The 16,535-nt window shown below is 45.5% G+C and overlaps 1 protein-coding gene across 7 annotated transcripts in view; it reads right to left on the reverse strand.

Moving 5' to 3' along the window:
• Positions 1 to 9,045, reverse strand: part of CCDC158 (coiled-coil domain containing 158) — a 93,503-nt gene extending 84,458 nt beyond the window's left edge. For 2 of the 7 annotated variants that reach the window (XR_006606729.1, XM_045079902.1), the window contains exons 1-3: positions 8,884 to 9,045; positions 1,417 to 1,459; positions 875 to 977 (exon numbers count right to left, since the gene is read on the reverse strand). The gene's annotated coding sequence lies outside the window, so the exon portion shown is untranslated. Of the gene's footprint in view, positions 1 to 874; positions 978 to 1,416; positions 1,460 to 8,277; positions 8,848 to 8,883 lie in introns of those variants that run through there. The other 5 variants (XM_045079898.1, XM_045079896.1, XM_045079901.1 and 2 more) reach the window with 4 other exon arrangements.
• Between the last annotated feature and the right edge of the window lie 7,490 nt (positions 9,046 to 16,535).

Here is a 16,535-nt window from a genome sequence, read left to right on the forward strand (position 1 = left end):
AAGTGCTAACATGCTGCATTTTGTCGATTTGGAGATCATCACACATGACTGACATGTGTTTGATCAAGTCTCTGAGCACAGGACGAAACTGAGATCTTGGCCTCTTCAGATTTGCCCAATACTGACTGTGAACAATTCCCCTGGATTTAAAATTATGAACAGTTTCACATTGAAAAAAGCCTTATATTTCTGACAAGTTAACGGCCAGGTGAAGATTCTACTCTGGTAATGCGATTGCAGTGTTGCAGAAAAAGCCTTAGAAACTACAGACCCCCCAAAAAAGCCTTTTTACCTCAATTGAGACTTTCTGTCTCAACTAATGACTCAAGCCCTGAGGCTGCCGAGCCACCCCACTTTCCGCAGAGGCCCGGGGCTGGGGATTTTACAAAATGGGCCCATACTCTCAAAGAATGAGTGTGAAGGTGTGTTTTCCTTAGAATGTCTAAGGCAGCCCCAGACTGCAACGTACGAAGGCTGGTGCCATCTCAGAAACGCAGTGAGGACGGTCAGTGCCACCTTCACTGCCCGAGTCACTGTTACACGCTCTTTGACCTCACAGGGTCTTTATGTCTGCTCTGTCCATCGCACTCTTTCTCTCCAGAGGTTGTTCCTTGACTATCAGGTCTCAAATCCTAGCTCTGTGATCTACTGGCTTTGTGACTGTGAGGACAGTATTTAAGCTCTTCAGGATGGGGAGAGAGAGCGTGTACCTCATAACCCTAACCCTAACCCCAACCTCGCGTGCAGCCTCACGACACAGCGCGTGCCTCATCCGTACGCACCTGCTGTCACACAGCAGGATAGCGAAGCATGAACAATCCTGTCTTCATGATCTAGGGAGAGAAGCTGTTAAGTTTCAGATGCGTCCACTAACCTCAAAGAGAGTGGGTTAAGCAGCACTGAGTAAACACAGGGATATGACCATCTAATGCAGAAGGAAGCTGTTGAAGACGGACTCCACTAGGACACAGCGCTGTCTTGTAAAGAGGCAGAATGAAAGCACAGGATTTAAAATCAGGAAACGTAATTCTGTCACTGGTTACCTGTGAGAGCAGGGGCAAATCTCTTCTCTCTAAACGTCCATTTCCACCATTACTAAATGAGAATGCAGTTGTTTTCCAAACCTTTTTTAAGCAGAGGAAGCCTTTCTTTAAATCGTCAGAGCCCCAACTACACACCCTCCTCTCTGCCCCAGAGACACCTTTATGGAACGCAGATGCTCTGCTGAATGGTTTGAAAACCGCAGAGAGAACCGTGTAGCTTTATTATCTTACATATTCCAGCCAAGGCATTCAGCAAGCTCAAGGCTTCCGGCTCTAAAAATCAATTACATATAGGCATAGATACAATAAATTAATGTATCGGTTGTGTATGTTCACAATCATTAAATATAATTCAAAGTAAAACAAGAGATACCTTAATATATGGATATTCTTATTTTCACTTATCCTATTAAAACCTGCAAAAGAAAATATTTCAAAATCGGTATATTAACATATAACCATTCTTCATTATCTAAAACATACTATTTTTTTAAAGATTTTATTTATTTATTTGACAGAGAGAAAGAGATCACAAGTAGGCCGAGAGGCAGGCAGAGGGAGAGGGGGAAGCAGACTCCCTGCTCAGCAGAGAGCCCGATACAGGGCTCGATCCCAGGACCCTGGGATCATGACCTGAGCTGAAGGCAGAGACTTAACCCACTGAGCCACCCAGGCACCCCTAAAACATATTATTTTTTAAAGTACAATTCGCAAGTTCATTTTCATCACCTAAGATCCTGACAATACCTAACACACACACAAAACCACCACCACCACCACAACCTTTGAGTTCTTTTTCCTTTGAGCTTATCTTATATATGAAAGTTTATTTGAATTGATAACCTACGGCATTTACCCAGGCTATGTTTACACAATGGAACACATGTGAGCATATGCTCCCTAGTGGTCCCGTGCTGGTTTTGGTATTATAAATCTCACACGCATTATCATGACAATGCACCTAGTAAACACCTTGCCCAGAACTTTCCAGACCAGACCTTTCTAAGTATAGTCTGGACTGACTTAAATAGACCACCTCAATATCTTCTCACCATTTAGATTGCTTTTCAGTGCTCGGAGATGCCTTGACCCGGCAACAGCTCTTGGGCTTGGTCAGAAAAGTTGCTGGGCAGAATTCCTATCTGGTGAGTCAGAAACAGGTCTATAAAGTTTAAGCAGTAGAGCTGAGATGACAAACCACCAAGGTTTCCGGCATATCTCAGTGGAGTCTAAGAGCACAGTCGCCATGTTGGAAAAATACTGGATAACATCCCTTGTGCAGAAGTAGGACTAAGGAACAGAAGGAGGTAGGTTCTTGCACAGGGAGGAGGTGGACTTTCTAAGAGCCACAGCACCTTGAACCTGTATGTGGAGAACATCCTTGGGAGGTGTTCAAGTTGAGAGGAGGTGAGCATTTGCTGGGATGACAACTGCCACTGGGTGTCCTCTCAAGGGCAGAGTGTGGCCTAGAAGATCGTTATAATCTTCTCCAACTTGGACACTCTATGCCTTCCTATGGAAAACATTCAGCAGATAGAAGACCGCAGATATGATGACTTCTCACAAGGGATTTTAGTCAACAGCAGAGCCAGATGAGGGCAATCCACCGCTGCCAGCGGTTTCATGTGACTTTAATAAAAAAATAAACTTGGGGCTCTAGATAAATTTGAACATCTGTTCCTTACCACCTCTGCACGTATGCTTACAGTCATCTTAAATTCATTTCATCCTACATCTGTCTCTTCATATTCCCGCCAAATCTGCTTTCTAGGGTGTTGTCAGATAGAGACACCATAAACCCAACCTCCCACATTAAGACATTTCGGTGTCTTAATTCTTCATCTATGCAATCTACATGCACTCAGTCACCATGCTCTGTTGAGTCTATCTCTGCAGGATCTCTGATCCCAGCAAAGACGACTTGAGTGCGGTCCTTAAGTCATGAGGAAGGAGAGCTAGTATATGAAATTTAGTTAATTTTACACCTGTAGTCTTTCATCTTTAAATCAGCTCTTGCCAGACCTGCTACAGAATACTTCAGAGGGATCTTTCTAGTGTCAGTTTCTTACAATCTTTAAGAATTTCCTTTCGATCTTGATAAAATCCCAATAGTTCATTTTTGCCCTTGCTTCCCTTGCCTTTGGCGATGTTCCTAGGACGATGTTGCTGCGGCTGAGATCGAAGAGGTTGCTGCCTGTGTTCTCCTCAAGGATTCTGATGGATTCCTTTCGCACATTGAGGTCCTTCATCCATTTTGAGTCTATTTTTGTGTGTGGTGTAAGGAAATGGTCCAATTTAATTTTTCTGCATGTGGCTGTCCAATTTTCCCAGCACCATTTATTGAAGAGGCTGTCTTTTTTCCATTGGACATTCTTTCCTGCTTTGTCGAAGATTAGTTGACCATAGAGTTGAGGGTCTATTTCTGGGCTTTCTATTCTGTTCCATTGATCTATGTGTCTGTTTTTGTGCCAGTACCATGTTGTCTTGATGATGACAGCTTTGTAATAGAGCTTGAAGTCCGGAATTGTGATGCCACCAACTTTGGTTTTCCTTTTCAATATTCCTTTGGCTATTCAAGGTCTTTTCTGGTTCGATATAAATTTTAGGATTATTTGTTCCATTTCTTTGAAAAAGATGGATAGTACTTTGATAGGAATTGCATTAAATGTGTAGACTGCTTTAGGTAGCATAGACATTTTCACAATATTTATTCTTCCAATCCAGGAGCATGGAACATTTTTCCATTTCTTTGTGTCTTCCTCAATTTCTTTCATGAGTGCTTTATAGTTTTCTGAGTATAGATTCTGTGCCTCTTTGGTTAGGTTTATTCCTAGGTATCTTATGGTTTTGGGTGCAATTAAGGAAACAGTTAACAAAACCAAAAGACAACTGACAGAATGGGAGAAGATATTTGCAAACGACATATCAGATAAAGGGCTAGTGTCCAAAATCTATAAAGAACTTAGCAAACTCAACACCCAAAGAACAAAAAATCCAATCAAGAAATGGGCAGAGGACATGAACAGACATTTCTGCAAAGAAGACATCCAGATGGCCAACAGACACATGAAAAAGTGCTCCATATCACTCAGCATCAAAACCACAATGAGCTCACCTCACACCAGTCAGAATGACTAAAATTAACAAGTCAGGAAATGACAGATGCTGGCGAGGATGCAGAGAAAGGGGAACCCTCCTACACTGTTGGTGGGAATGCAAGCTGGTGCAACCTCTCTGGAAAACAACTTGGAGGTTCCTCAAAATGTTGAAAATAGAACTACCCTATGACCCAGCAATTGCACTACTGGGTATTTACCCTAAAGATACAAATGTAGGGATCCGAAGGGGCACGTGCACCCGAATGTTTATAGCAGCAATGTCCACAATAGCCAAACTACGGAAAGAACCTAGATGTCCATCAACAGATGAATGGATCAAGAAGATGTGGTATATATACACAATGGAATACTATGCAGCCTTCAAAAGAAATGAAATCTTGCCATTTACGACAACATGGATGGAACTAGAGCGTATCATGCTTAGTTAAATAAGTCAAGCAGAGAAAGACAACTATCATATGATCTCCCTGATATGAGGAAGTGGTGATGCAACATGGGGGCTTAAGTGGGTAGGAGAAGAATCAATGAAACAAGATGGGATCGGGAGGGAGACAAACCATAAGTGACTCTTAATCTCACAAAACAAACTGAGGGTTGCTGGGAGGCAGGGGGTTGGGAGAAGGGGGGTGGGGTTATGGACATTGGGGAAGGTATGTGCTTTGGTGAGTGCTGTGAAGTGTGTAAACTGGGCGATTCACAGACCTGTACCCCTGAGGATAAAAATATATTATATGCTTATTAAAAAATAAAAAATTTAAAAATTTAAAAATTAAAAAAAAAAGAATTTCCTTTCAAATCAACCCTTCTATCATATCTTATTCAAATTTGGAAGTCTGAACTAAAGCTGGCACCCAAAGCCCTTTCCCCTGCCATGCACTGTGCCTCCGCTGGAGTCTACCTGCTGGGTCTCCGGCTCTGGCAGGACTCTGCTTTTATGTATGCTCTCCTTTTAGCTCTTCCTCTCCTTCTTAGCAAAAACTTCCAGTCCAGATTTTAGGGCTGTGGGTGAAGAGATTCAATACTATACTGGGGGTGGCGATGAACATTGATCCAGTCCCTAAAATCAGTGTTCGGTAATAAGGGAACAAAAACTGCCTAATGGCTCTGAAAGCAGTAATTTACTATAGAGGACTATGTTTGGAGGATATGCTCTCCTTACTCTTCCCACATCAAAAGTAATAAGCTTCGGGGTGCCTGGGTGGCTCGGTGGGTTAAGCCTCTGCCTTTGGCTCAGGTCATGATCTCAGGGTCCTGGGATCGAGCCCCACTTAGGGCTCTCAGCTGAGCAGGGAGCCTGTTTCCCCCTCTCTCTGCCTACCTGTGATCTCTATCTGTCAAATACATAAATAAAATCTTTAAAAAAAAAAAAAACATTAAAACTGGGGCACCTGGGTGGCTCGGTGGGTTAAAGGCTCTGCCTTCAGCTCAGGTCATGATCCCAGGGTTCTGTGATTGAGCCCCGCATCGGGCTCTCTCCTCGGGAGCCTGCTTCCCCCTCTCTCTGTCTCTGCCTGCCTCTCTGCCCACTTGTGATCTGTCTGTCAAATAAATAAATTAAAAAAAAAAACATTAAAACTACCTATGAATCTTTTAAAAATATAGATAGAATTTTGGAGAGGGACTCAGTGCAGTGAAGAAAAGGCCACAGGCAGTGGTCCACAGAGACGTGAGGCTACTTCGGTCAGGGAAGGTCAGGGAAGGCCTTTCTGAGGAGGTGACATTTGAGCTGAATGTCAGAAAGAAGTCACCCCCACAGAGGACTGGGGAAGCTTCTAAGAGGAAACACCACATGCAAAGGTCTTGAGATGAAAGGGGCTCAGCGTCCGCTGACGGACAGAAAGGAAGCCGCGAGGCTGCCGTGTAGACGAGGTGGGGCGAGAAGCCTGCTTGTGGACAGTCAACTGTGGGTCACGCCCAAAGGAGCACTTGTCCTCACTTTCTCTCCTAAGTTACCCTGAGCAGGTGGTGGTGAAGTTGGCAGCGTGTAGAGCTCACGGTGCCATGAACAGGACGCCGGGGTTTATTCTAATTACAGTGGAAAGCCACTGGAGGATTTTAGTCGGGGCATGTGCTCTTCCAGCAGGCGAGTGACAAACACACCGAGCGGAAGTAGAGGCCAGTTGGGAGGCCACTGGAGTAGCCCAGCAGAAGGACTAGAACCAACTCCAGGGTGGGCCGGTGGTCAAAGGTGGGCTGGTCCTGGGTTTGGGAAAGGGGACTGACCGCAAGTGGGTATGAAGGGTCTTTTTTGAGTGATGGACATTTCCTAAAACTTAACTGGGATAATTGTACCACTCTGTAAATTTACTAAAAAGCACTGGATTTGATATTTAAAATTAGTGAATGCTGTGGCATAAAAATCCTATCTCAAAAAGCAGTTCAGAAAGAGAGCAGATGGGCTACTCATCGTATGTACACTGCGGTTATGCTCTGCAGAGTAAGAGTGGGGATGCTTATTAGCTGCCTGGGTCCTAGAAGTCAGTCAATTAAACCCGAACACTGGTTCCTACACCACGAAAACTCCAAAGTGTGTTAATCTCAAGATGCCTAGAGGTTGCTTTCAGCCAGATTTTAACAACCCCACACATGGAAGCACTTCTGTATCGCCTACTTTCCCTAGGTTTGGACCTCAATCCCCAGGTGTCTACAACTGTAATTTAATATACGTAAGTTGGACACCCATTAACGTATTAGCTAAGAACCAAAGTTAAGTCAGCTTTATTCTCTTAACCAGAGCAAACAAGTGATATATTAATGGGAATACAAATGAGAGTCCAAATACTGTGTTAGTTCTTTCCTATGCACCTAATTTATTTTCACTTCTGACCAAATTCCTTTTTTTAACTCTTTTCCTTGAGATTTACAGGGTTCAGGAAAATATTTGGTAGTCTCCACTGCTATTCCCATCACCGCCCCAGCTGGAGAGCTTTGAGATATCCATCAGTACAGGATGGATTTTAAGTGATGTATAACAATTAACATATAGATTAGTTTCCTGTAGTTGCTGTAACAACCTGCGACAAGCTTGGTGGCTTATCATAATAGCTATTTATTTTCTCACTGTTCTGGAGGCTAGAAGTCCAGAAGAGTCTCGTAGGACTGAAATCAAGGTTGCTGGCAGGGCTGTGCTCTCCCCGGAGGCTGTAGGGAAGCATCGATTCCTTGCCTCTCTGAGCTGCTGTGGGATCCGGGCACCACTCACTGACTCCTGCTCTCATCACCCGTCTCTCTGCCTGTGGTGGAACTGCGTTCTCCTCTTCTGTCTCTACAAATCTCCTCCATCCCTCTCTTGTGAGGACACTTGGGTTTGCGTTTAAAGCCCACCCAGATAATCCAGGAAAATTTCCCCATTTCAAGATCTTTGACTTCATTATATGTAAAGACCCTTTTTTCCTTATAACGTGTACAGGTTCCAGGAATTAGGACCTGATATTTCTGGGTGGCTCTAACTCAACCTAATGTACCATACGATTGGGGCCATCTGGTTTGGGAGTATGTGGTTCACAGAAACCCGATTTAATAAACTGTGCAGTTTTGGGCGCCTGGGTGGCTCAGTGGGTTAAAGCCTCTGCCTTCAGCTCAGGTCATGATCCCAGGGTCCTGAGATCGAGCCCCACATCAGGCTCTCTGCTCAGCAGGGAGCCTGCTTCCTCCTCTCTGTCTCTCTGCCTGACTCTCTGTCTGTCCAATAAATAAAATCTTAAAAAAAAAAAACTGTGCAGTTTTAAAGCGCATGACTGCAACACACTAGACAACATCCAGTCTACTTTGCAAAACACAACAGCGAGGACTTCGCACGTGCCAAACAAACTGTCCAGTTCTGCCCTCCACTTACTTGGAGAGGATAAGAATATATCTATGGCAAAACGAACATCTCCCCTACAGCACAAATAGGTAACTGGGAAAGACTGAAAGCAGTAAGTGCGGTAAGAGGAGGGAGGGCCTGTCCCTCCCGCCACTCTGCCGCCCACCCCATGACTTTACACACAGAACAGTCCTGCCCGCTCGTGTGGGCGACGCGCGGAGGGCGCTGCCCCGTCTCTCCTGCGTCACCCGCTAAGAGAGAAAGCAAGAAGGGGTTGCCGAGTCATAAAACCTGAGAAATAGCGACAAACCTCATTTTTCTTCCACCTTCCCCTGACCTCAAGGTACACCAAGACGCAGGAACAAATCCTGCCGCAGCCTGCGGGCTGATCTGGGGCCGAGTTCTGTGGAAAGGGCTGGCCTCGAAACGGTGACTTTCTGCCCGATGCCGGTAACGGGGCAGAGCCTAGGGCTTAGTGTCAGGTGCGGGGTGGGGGGGCGCCGGCGGGAAAAGCCTCCCGCAACACGGATCACAGTCGGGTTCGGGACGCCAGGGGGGCCCCTGTCTCCATCCCCGAGTCTTCCCTACCCCACCGCTGTCCGCGGAGGCGGGGCACGAGCAAGGGCCAACAGTAATGCGGGGCGGGCGCCGCGGTCATCACCCCGAAGCGGACCGGTCTGGCGCGGCGCCCCCGCTCCCGGGGCCGCAGCCCGGTGCCCCGAGGTCTTGCGATCCCGAACACAGCAGCCGGCCTTTCCGTTAGACCCAATTCACCGGGCCTCGGCCATGTGCGAAACAAACACAGAGGTCCGGAAGGTTCCAGAAACGAAGATGCGCCGCTGCGGGCCCCCCGGAGCACGACCCGGGCCGCACCCACCCGCCGCGCCGCGCCCGCGCCCGCCCCTGCGACCCGCACCTGGTCCTACGACCCCGGCCGCATCCCCGCGGCGGCCGCACCTGCGTCGACCCGGCGGCGGCGGCGGGGGGCGCTCTGCCGCCCCCGCCTCCGCGCCTCCGCGCCGCCCCTCGCGGATCCGGACTCGGGCTCGGGCCTCCGCCCACTGCACGCGAGCCGCGCGGGCGACCGTTGTCCCCCCCACCCCGGGCGTGCGTGGCGGGGAGTGGGGGGTGCAGGGGGCCGCGCCTCCCGCCCCGGACTCCGCCCCCCGACGCCGTCGCCGGGGCAACCGAGAGCCATTCCCCGCCCCCACGCCTTCCCCCCGCACCCCGCGGGACCGCCTGCCCCGGAGCCCCGACGGCGGGGGCTGCGTGCATCCTGCCCGCCGGCCCTGCCCCGGCCGACCCCGACGCGGGCCTCCGCGTGTCCTCGCAGTCCCTCGGGGCCGCCCCCGTCTCTTCGGCCCCGGCGGGTCTCGGCGTCCGGCTCTGTTCCCCCTCGGCGCGCGCTCCCCCGCGCCCGCGGGCCGTTCCCGCAGCTGCCCCGCAGCGTCCTCAGTTGGCGCCGGCGCACCGCGAGTGCCGCGTCCACGCAGTCCCTCACGATCGAGCCCACCGGGCCTCCCGCTGCCTCCCCGTCCCCCGGCCTCAGCCTCTGGCCCTTTCTCCGCCCCCGCCCCGCATTTCCCCGGTGACCCCTTCAAGTGGACGAATCCCCGACTTGCAGCTCGCCCGGCCGTGCTGACCCTCTGGACCGGCCCGCAGGGTTCCAGCGTGTTCTCGGGACGCGACCCTCTGGCCCGCGGAGAGCGGTTTCCTCCGCGGTGTTTCCGCTGCTCCTGTCCTGTCTCGTACAGACTGGATGGGATCCAGGGATGACTCGCTGAAACCTCGCGGGGCCGCCCAAAGGAGCGCTCAAGCGCAAGGACTCCGGAAGGCCTGAGTGCGTGGACGCGGCCTGTTGTGGTACGATCGGCAGTCCCAGGACACAGGCACCTCGGGGGTAACTGTGTGTGTCCGAATTGTCTGCAAAAATGAATAAACCCTACATTGCTTAATGTAATTGTGGGTTTTAATAAGATAGTATCAAGTGCCACTAAAGATTGCTTTTTATCATAACTGTAATTTAAATTATTTCATTTATTGACCCAGAGAGATTAAGAATGTCTATAAAACTAGTTTTTTTTTTTTTTTTTTTTTTTTTTTTTTTTTTTAAGATTTTACTTATTCGGGGCATCTGGGTGGCTCAGAGTGTTAAGCCACTGCCTTCAGCTCGGGTCATGATCTCAGGGTCGTGGGATCAAGCCCCACATCAGGCTCTCTGCTCAGTGGGGAGCCTGCTTCCCCCTTTCTCTCTGCCTGTCTCTGCCTACTTGTGATCTCTCTCTCTCTCTCTGTCAAATAAATAAATAAAATCTTAAAAAAAAAAAGATTTTACTTATTCATTTGACGGGGAGAGAGAGAAAGAGATCACAAGCAGACAGAGAGGCAGGCAGAGAAAGGGGGAAAGCAGGCTCCCTGCTGAGCAGAGAGCCCAATGCGGGGCTTGATCCCAGGACCCTGAGATCATGACCTAAATTGAAGTCAGAGGCTTAATCCACTGAGCCACCCAGGCGCCCTAAAATTAGTATTTGAATAAAGAATGAAGTCATAGGTATTACAGGGAAAGGTAAATCCTTTTAAATTTTGGAGCTAGACAGAAGGCAATTTTTAATTTTTTTTGTTTGTTTGTTTTAATCCTTATTCCATCAAAGCATGAGTGTTCTTGGGGTGCCTGGGTGACTCAGTGGGTTAAGCCTCTGCCTTTGGTTCAGGTCATGATCTCAGGTTCCTGGGATCAAACACGGGGTTGGGCGCTCTGCTCATCGGGGAGCCTGCTTCCTTTTTGCCTTCTTGTGATCTCTGTCTGTCAAAAAAAAAAAAAAAAAAAAAAAGGCATGAGTGTTCTTATGGCAAAAAAAAAATATTTTGGTTACTAATATACGATTTCCACTGGAGTCTTACGTTTATATTTTTGTGCCAGACCCTAAGAACTAAGAAAGTTCTTTCTCTCTCTCTCTCTCTCTCTTTTTTTTTTTTTTTGAAGTCCTTAATTAGCATAACATGTTAATTAGAACTGTATAAAACAGTTTAGGAGTGCCTGGCTGGCTCAGTCAGGGGAGCATGTGACTCTTGATCTCAGGGTCCTGAGTTCAAGCCTCACGTTGGGTGTAGACATTATTAAGGAAAATAAACTTAAAAAAAAAAAACCCCTATTTAAAACCACATATATGTATGAAATTATGTGCACTGAATTTTCTTATACGATTCTCTGCATTTGAAATGTCTTGATGATTTACTTCTCAGTATTTTTTTATACTGAATTAAAAAGAGTTTCTTAGCTTTTAAAAGAGAGGATTTAAAGATGAATGGGTGCAGGTTTCCTTCAACATTCACTCAGACATTTCACATATATTCATAAAGTGCTTATCACATGTCGTGTGAAGGTGTTGAAAATATAGCCGTGAACCAGATAAAGTCCCCCTCTTCATGGAGTTTGTATTCTTGTAGAGGAAGAGAAACAGTGCACTAAGGGACAAAGGGACAAGTTCAAATACGTCTGACAATCATAAGTGTTATGGAGATGGTAAAGAAATCAGGGAGTGGGGAGTGCGTCAACACAAAATGACCAAGTCTTTTTAAAAATTATAAAAAGAAAGGAAAAGCATTTTATTGGAGCTCCAGTTAGGACAGCCGCCTGAGATGCACTATCTTCACAAAGAAGAGAGTGCTACAGGAAGAGAATGCTCGGTACGGAGTTATATGTGGATTTTTTTTTCCACATAAAGAGTTGCAAATCATCATGATGAAGGACATTCCAGAAAGTTACAGGCTTTATGTTACGTTTTTAGTATGTGCAAGGCTGTATGACTTTAATCTTACAGGAACCAGGAAGGCTTTTTCCTTTTGCCTATCTTCACGTTTGGAATGCTCCTTTTTGGTTATATTTTTAACAAAACAGATGCACAGTGTGTGGTGTGGGGCAGAAAGAGAGCCCATGCTTGGTGGTTTTGCCAAGTCATTTTCACCTTGGTGATGTTGAAGTATAGATTCCCTGGGAACCCAGGAGCAGGACCTGCAAACATGGAAAGTTGAAAATGTTATTATCTTATCCGAGTGTGCTCTGAAAATGCCTCATTGATAAAGTGACATTGAGCAGAGACATATGGGACTGGAGGGAGGAGCCACATGAGAACTGTGGACGGAGCTTCCCAAGCAGGTGCTTGGTGTATTTGAGAATGAACCAGGAGGCCAGTGAGGCTTGAGCAGAGGGCACCAACAGAAGAAGGTTGGGGTCCTAGTCCCATAGGGACCAAGTCACCAAGAGCTTTTTAGTAAGAATCCATGGGTCCGCGTTAGTTATTTACCTCCCTTCATTGGGCTCCTAATCTGGACCAGACTCTGTGCTGGGCATTGGGGTTGGTGGGGGAGGGTTTATAAAGAAGCTTCCGTTTCTGCCTTCAAGGAGCCAGTATCCTTTTTACTGCTGTCCCCCACATGGCTGCTGGCCTTTATGAGGTACAGTAAAGAAGGGTGGGTTGATTCCAGGGTGGCTCAGGAATAAGGAATCCAGATCTGGTCTGAGCTTTGACACTAACTCTATAACCTTAGGCAAGCCATTTAACATTTTAGAGTGTTAGTATTTCCATCTGCCAAATGTTTTGGTAGATGTAGAAATCATTGCAAGACATTTTTCTAACTAAAAAACCAAAGTTTGATTCTATAAAACCAAAGAATTGTATCCTAGTAAAAAGCATTTATTAAAATTGTACCAGAAAAGCACTTCATACATCACTATTGTGATACATATGTAGGGTCACTTAAAATTTAATTCATGATTTGCTTGATTTACGAAAAGGCCTTGTCTCGTGAAACAATCAGTTTTGTAAATAAGTGATAGTTTAAAATACATAGTGTAGATTATATAATTTCTCTTTTACCATTGTGTTTCCTTTATAACTTTGAACTTGAAGATCTTTGTCAAAGATGTTCAAAACTAAATGCAATGCCAGACCGTAGTGACACAAGAGCTTGGATTTTTAGGGTAGATATTTTCCCTTTCTGATTATGCTTTAAGATTTCCTATGATAAGTCTTACCTGACAGGCAGATTTCCCCAGTGTGTGGTACAATGTGGACGCATAGCAGTGACTCAATATACAGTGGAAAGGAAATACATGGCAAATCATCTCCAATAATTTTTGCAAGTTGATAGGGTATACAATATTAAAGGCCATATAGTTAATTTCTGACATTCTTCAGAACATAAGAAATATATTTAATAAGAAAGCTTGAATTCATTCAGCATATTAAACACCCACTCTTTATCAGGAACATCATTGAACAAAACAGACCTAACCCTGTCTGCAAGGAAGGAACGTAACATTCTAGTGGAGAGAGACGGGTCATAAATATTCATGATGGCCTAATTAACATATTAAAAGGGGTTAAATACTGTGGGAGCCAGCAAGAGGGAGTGTGGGATCTGAGAAATTTAAATAGAGGAGGGAAGACCTACTCCTTCCCAGGAAGACTGTGAGTAGTTTTTTAGGAACATTTCCGAGCAGGGTGGACTGAGAAGATGACCAGTTTCTGACGCGGAGATTTTTTTTTTTTCAAAAATTTTATTTATTTATTTGACAGGCAGAGAGAGAAGGGGAAGCAAGCTCCTTGCTGAGCAGAGAGCCCTGAGCTGAAGACAGAGGCTTTAACCCACGGAGCCACCCAGGCACCACCAAATTGCGGATTCTTTGGAAATGTCTTTCTTAAAAGAAGACTTCCATATACTACCCTAAATGCAGTTTCTACTCTTTAGAGTTGAAGTTTTTAAAATCAGCTCTATTGAGGGGCACCTGGCTGGCTCAGGTGATTAAGCATCTGACTCTTGATTTCAACTCTGGTCCTGAGCTAGGGTCCTGGGGTTGAGTCCTGGGTCAGGCTCTGCACTCAGCTGGGACCCGGCTTGGGATTCCCTCCCTCCCGATCCCTGTCCCCTCCTCCTCTCCACGCTCACTTTCTCTCTCTCAAATAATCTTTTTATTTTTTTTTTTTACATTTTTTTTTTTAAGATTTTATTTGTTTATCTGACAGAGAGAGATAATGAGAACAGGAACACAGGCAGGGGGTGTGGGAGTGGGAGAAGCAGGCTTCCCGCTGAGCCGGGAACCAGATACCTGGCTCTAACCCAAGACCCCTGGGATCATGACCTGAGCGGAAGGCAGACACTTAACACCTGAGCCAGTCAGGCGCCCTGAAGTGAGTTAAAAAAAAAAAAAAAAAAAAAAAAAAAAAAAAGTTCTTGAGTTTGTTTGTTTGTTTTCAGGACAATTTATTTTACAGAGGATTGAAAAAAAGGGGTAGAAGTAGGAGAAAGATGTCAAACAGGAAGTAAAATAAAGGCAGATCAGCTTTTCTCCTCTAGGTATGTTTTTGCCCTGGAGGCCAATCACCATCATCTCCAGTGTCTTTGAAGTTGTCTTTGTTTCTGCCAAAGGAAAGAAAAATGTTATCCTTTATTATAACCGTCCAGTGTTTCTGTTGAGTATATTAAGATCTTTTACTTCTTATCTAAGAAATAAAATAAGTGAATGGATATATTTCTACCAGGTTTTATGTATTTTTTATTTATTTATGTATTTGTATGTATTTGTTATTTATTTTTTAAGTGCAGGGATCAAAACCACGACCCCAAGATCAAGACCTGAGCTGATATCAAGAGTCGGATGCTGAACCCACAGAGCCTCCCAGGCACCCCCTCCACCAGCTTTTAAATAATAACCTACCATAATAATTCCTGTATCAGTGGTAGCTTCGGTCAGGGGTCTACTATTTAGAATACACTGTCAGGTCTCCTTTGGTTCTTTGTGCATCTGCTATGTTGTGGCCTCTACCCAGAGCCTCCTTGCTCAGGAAGGGTAAGTGATGAATTATGAACCGATTATTTATAGTATCATATTTAGCAACGTTTCTTTACCTTTTACAAGTGCTTTAAAAAAAAATCTTATTGTAGTAAAATGTACACAACACAAAATTTACCACTTTAGGCATTTTTTTAAAAGTAGGCCCCCCACGGAGTGCCTGCATGGCTCAGTGGGTTCAGGGTTTGCCTTGGGTTCAGGTCATGATTCCAGGATCCTGGGGTGGAGCCCGGCATTGGGCTCTTCGATCAGCGGGGAGCCTGCTTCTCCCCCTCCTTTTGCCTGCTTCTCTGCCTGCTTGTGATCTCTCTCTCTCTATCAAAAAAATAAATAAAACCTTAAAAAAAAAAAATAGGTCTGACATGTGGAGCCCAACAGGGGGTTCAAACTCATGACTCTGAGATCAAGACCTGAACTGAGACCAAGGGTCAGAAACTCAACTGACCGAGACACTCAGGCGCCCCCCACTTTAACCATGTTGAAGTGTACAGTTCAGTGGCAATAAGTATATTCACACTGATTATAACCGTCACCACCATCCCTCTCCAGAACTTTCATCTTCCCAAAGGAAACTCTGTACCCATTAGGCACTCACCCCCCATTCCCCTTTCTCCAAGCCCTGGCAACCACCATTCTACTTTCTGTCTATGAATTTGGCTACTCTAGGTACCTCAAACTCCAACACATGGAGTTTCATAGTATTTCTTCTTCTGTGTCTGTCTTATTTCCCTTAACATGATGTCCCCCAGGCCCACCCACCTGGTAGCATGTGCCAGAACTGCCTGTGACTTTAAGGCGGGATGATATTCCCCTGTATGTATACACCGTATTTTGTTTGTCCATCCGTCTGTTGACTGAGTCCTTGAGTTTTCTTAAAACTAACTTTATTGAGGTGTTCATTTCCATTTAATAAACTGTATCCATCGAAAGTGTTCCAGTTGGTGTTCAGACGGACGTATACACTGTGGAGTTGTCCTCTGTCGAGACACAGAACATTTTGATCATTCCCAAAAGGTTTAAGCTGATTGTGTTTTGATAGTTTTGCAACAACCGTTAGGACAGTCGGTGAAGCAGAGGCTGTAAGTTGACTCGCTGACAACCATCTCTCCTCTCTAACCTTCTCGGAGAATCTCGGTTGTGTTTGAGCATTCGGCATGGCCTTCTCTGCACTGCTTGCAGGGACGTTCTAGCCGAGACATCCTGGTCATTTTAAACTCATCTTTGGCCTTTCATTTCTCTTGCAAGGGACTGTTTTCAGGGGAGATTTCTTCGCATTTAGAGGTCAAGGGAGGTCTGCTGGGAAAGTCATCCCTAATTTTAAGGAGACACACAAAGAGATGATTCTTTTTGCCTCTAAAATGTTGCCCAAAGACTCTGAAAACTTTAAAATAAGCCTGTGTTTTGTCTATCTGAGATAATTCTGAGACATCTTTTCTAAGAAAGACTAAATAACCTACCAAACCTCAAATTTAATGATCACTTTGTGAGCCTGAAAAGCCACTAGGTGTCACTCCTACTTTATTTTCAGAGATAATCCAGCGGCATTTTCAATCTTGGAAATATTAAATTCAGAGGCATTAAAAATATCCATTAAGTTAAAAGGTTATATTTCACATGACTGTGAAAGGTTAAAATCAACATATGAGAATTCTGAAATGAATACATTAGTTTTTCTTTAAATGACATCAACTAGCGTGATGCATGGTTTCTGAGTC

This window comes from Mustela putorius, unplaced genomic scaffold, assembly GCF_011764305.1.
Source record: "Mustela putorius furo isolate JIRA1106 unplaced genomic scaffold, ASM1176430v1.1 tig00000430_pilon_pilon_pilon, whole genome shotgun sequence".
NCBI lineage: Eukaryota > Metazoa > Chordata > Mammalia > Carnivora > Mustelidae > Mustela > Mustela putorius.